This window comes from Nanorana parkeri, unplaced genomic scaffold, assembly GCF_000935625.1.
Source record: "Nanorana parkeri isolate BGI_ZX_2015 unplaced genomic scaffold, ASM93562v1 scaffold172, whole genome shotgun sequence".
Taxonomy (NCBI): domain Eukaryota; kingdom Metazoa; phylum Chordata; class Amphibia; order Anura; family Dicroglossidae; genus Nanorana; species Nanorana parkeri.
The window spans coordinates 285,458-288,910 of record NW_017306440.1 but is presented as its reverse complement, the minus strand read 5'-3'; positions in this window follow the sequence as shown (position 1 = coordinate 288,910).

The following is a 3,453-nucleotide window of genomic DNA, read 5'->3' as shown; positions in this document are numbered from 1 at the left end:
ATGAGGTGCGTTGGGATTTTGGAATTAGGGGTTAAACAGAGTTTGACATTTTTCACAGTCAGGACTTAACAATGAACCAATGTGGTAAGGTCATGTCTTGTGTACACACTATCATAGTTTGCTTCACCATACCGTGAGCTTGGTCAGACTACAATAATTCAACAAAACGCTAGCAAAGTCAAAAACCCGTCACCTTGAAAAGCTCTCAGTGCCCATGGCTATGTATATTCTTTTCTAGTACCCATCTGAGGAGTATAAGAAAATTTGCTGTAAACAATCTTTCCATATAAGTTGTTTTCCTAGGAGTTCAGGGATTTTTTCGGAGACAAACACTTGACATGTACAAGTACACAATGATCCATGATGTGAAAAGGCTTAAGGTCTAAGCTCCTTCAATAGGAAACAGAAAGTTTTCAAAACGTGGACCTTGAATTACCTTGTTAGCTGACAATGCATAAAGCACAACTCCACTTTCTGTTTTGATTTTGTAAGACAGAACAGTAAAATAATCCAGTGTCGGAGGCTGGAGCCAACGAAGCCAGGTTGTGGTTTATGTACAAGGCCGAGTTTGGAGTCCTACTGGCCTAGTGATGCGTGTTCCAGGATTTGGGAGCTCCACAGTGTAATGCACATGTAATGACTCATCTGTGAACACACCAAGAAGCTATGTTCCCCCATCTAAATAGTCACGATGAACCCCAGCTAAGTGTGCAGCAATTTTCAACAGTATATAGAAAAAATATGTGAATCCTGGCATTTGTCATTAAGTTGTGACCCAATTCGCACCACACTGGAATGCACAGTATTGCGGTGTTCCGGTGTGGGCAATTGAACTGAGGGCGGGTGGTGCGTTTGGGCTACCATTCAAATAAATGGCAACACAATGCACCTCCCACACCAGAATACAATCGAGGTGCAATTGCATAGTACAATGCGTTAACTGCACAGGACTCAAAAACACTAACAGACATAGACAACCACAGACACAATCTTACACACGCACAGACATTCTTACACACTCACACAAAATTTTTTTTTCAAGATCCATCCAGTCTCCCTAGCTTATGGGAACTGGGGTGGATCCTCAGCCTAGGGTCTAGTGTGGGCTGCTGTACTGTGGCAGAGCTCCATCCATATGTGCTTTCCTTGTACAGATCCCTTGCACACCCTGTGAAGGAGGCGGGAGCCAGAATGTGATGTCACTCCGGTCCAGGCACCTCTACAGGGCACGCGAGGCAGCTGTAAGCAATGCACATATGCCCCCAGCCCACCCATTTCCTCTTTTTTATAACGTTTGGCCTGTTTGTGGAATTATAACAGGCAGACCCACCCATTGATCAAGTTTTTACAGATGTTTAGAGAAAATACAAAGTAGAATTACATGGGATTTTTAAGGTACAAGAAGGTGGTCTGTAGACACCAATGATTATTCCAACAATGAAGTTTATTCAATACAAAGATTAAAATTCATAAGACATAGCACATGCTTTGTGCAATATTTTTTTGGGTTGAATAAATGAGATTGTTTTAATACTATTGGATGTCTATGGACCACTGTCTTGTACCTACAAATCCCATTTAGTTGTACTTTGTACCCTTATCTGTGTATGATAGGGTGGTGGTTCAATCTCCCAAAGGGAGAGTTTTCTGGGTTTCATTAAATGCATTATTGTGATTAAGGAAAATGGGGCAAAGGCACAGAAGAGCACAAATAGGGTGAGGTTTTATTCAAATCTTTGCCTGCCTTTGTCTGTTTCTAGCACAATCCTATTGGCCATTAAGGCCACCTATAATAGTGATGAGCCAAAGGGAAGAGGCAGAGGTGAGTGAGCTTGTGACACCATCAGGAGCTGATGAAATTTGCATGTTATGGTGTCCTGGAGCCAAACATGATGACTCTATGTGCTAGGGAAAAAAATGAGTATGCATTCACACCATTGCATTAGGTAAATCTCATGGTTTTGTGCCATTAATGCACGCTACCACACAGTGCACCTACTGTTTCATTTGAATGCCCCCCCAAACGCAACTCCGGCTGCAATGCGCTTGACCACACGGTACCACATTGCGCTGTGTTTTGCGTTCTGGCTACAAAAAGTAGTGCATGCACGGTAGGTGTGTTGTGCGGTAGCGTGCATTAATCGCACAGAACCGTGTGATTAATGCAACGCTACAATGTGAATCCACCCTTAAGGAACCATTTTGCTGGGCAATGTACAGTATATACAGTATGTATGATCTGGATTCGTTATTGAAAAACTTTGAGAGTTTATTTGTACTTTAAAGTTAAAAGGTGGAAAGGTCTGTGTAATACAGAGGTATGAAACGCTGCATGTAATAGAGGAACATAAAGTATAGTGTGTTATAGAAGCATGAGGCACTATACCTAATAGAGAGGTATAAGGCAATGCATGTAATAGACAAACGTGGAGCACTGTGTGTAGTAGAGAGGTATAAGGCAATGCATGTAATAGACAAGCATGGAGCACTGTGTGTTGTAGAGAGGTATAAGACAATGCATGTATGAGGAATGGAAACATCGATCAAGGGTGACAACCCGAGGCTTACTTAATGTCTCACTCTTGGAAGCTAACTTTAAAGTATTCTCCAGGTGGCACCTGGTGCCCTCTAGACTTGCACTTATGTACCCGGGAACATCGCCCTTATGTTTTCGGGGATGTGCGCTCGAGGGCACTATGTACAATGTATGGTGGACATGACCATTTTTATTTCACATTATAAGATGTTTGCTTAGAGATATTCATATATATTTTTATACCACTTATTGTTGGATTCTCACTTCACTCCAGGAGACCCATAGCGCTCACTATTCTAAAACTAAGATAAAGGGATAGTCGACAAGTTCCTGGGTTTGTACATGTAATAGACAGGCATGGAGCACTGTGTGTAGTAGAGAGGTATAAGGCAATGCATGTAATAGACAGGCATGGAGCACTGTGTGTAGTAGAGAGGTATAAGGCAATGCATGTAATAGACAGGCATGGAGCACTGTGCCTAATAGAGAGGTATAAGGCAATACATGTAATAGACAGGCATGGAGCACTGTGTGTAATAGAGAGGTATAAGACAATGCATGTAATAGACAGGCATGGAGCACTGTGTGTAGTAGAGAGGTATAAGGCAATGCATGTAATAGACAAGCATGGAGCACTGTGTGTAGTAGAGAGGTATAAGGCAATGCATGTAATAGACAGGCATGGAGCACTGTGTGTAGTAGAGAGGTATAAGGCACTGTGTTTACACAGGTATTGTAGGTAGATGGATGTCACCAGCACACCAAAAATATTGTAGTCCAAAGTGCTTGTTTATGTCGTTTACGTCATGTCATCAGAACTAGCGCTTTCGGTGCAGCACAGGGTCCCCTTCATCAGGCTCAGCAATGACCATTCATTCATGCGCCATCCGCAGTCATTACGAGCACACCCCCCCCCC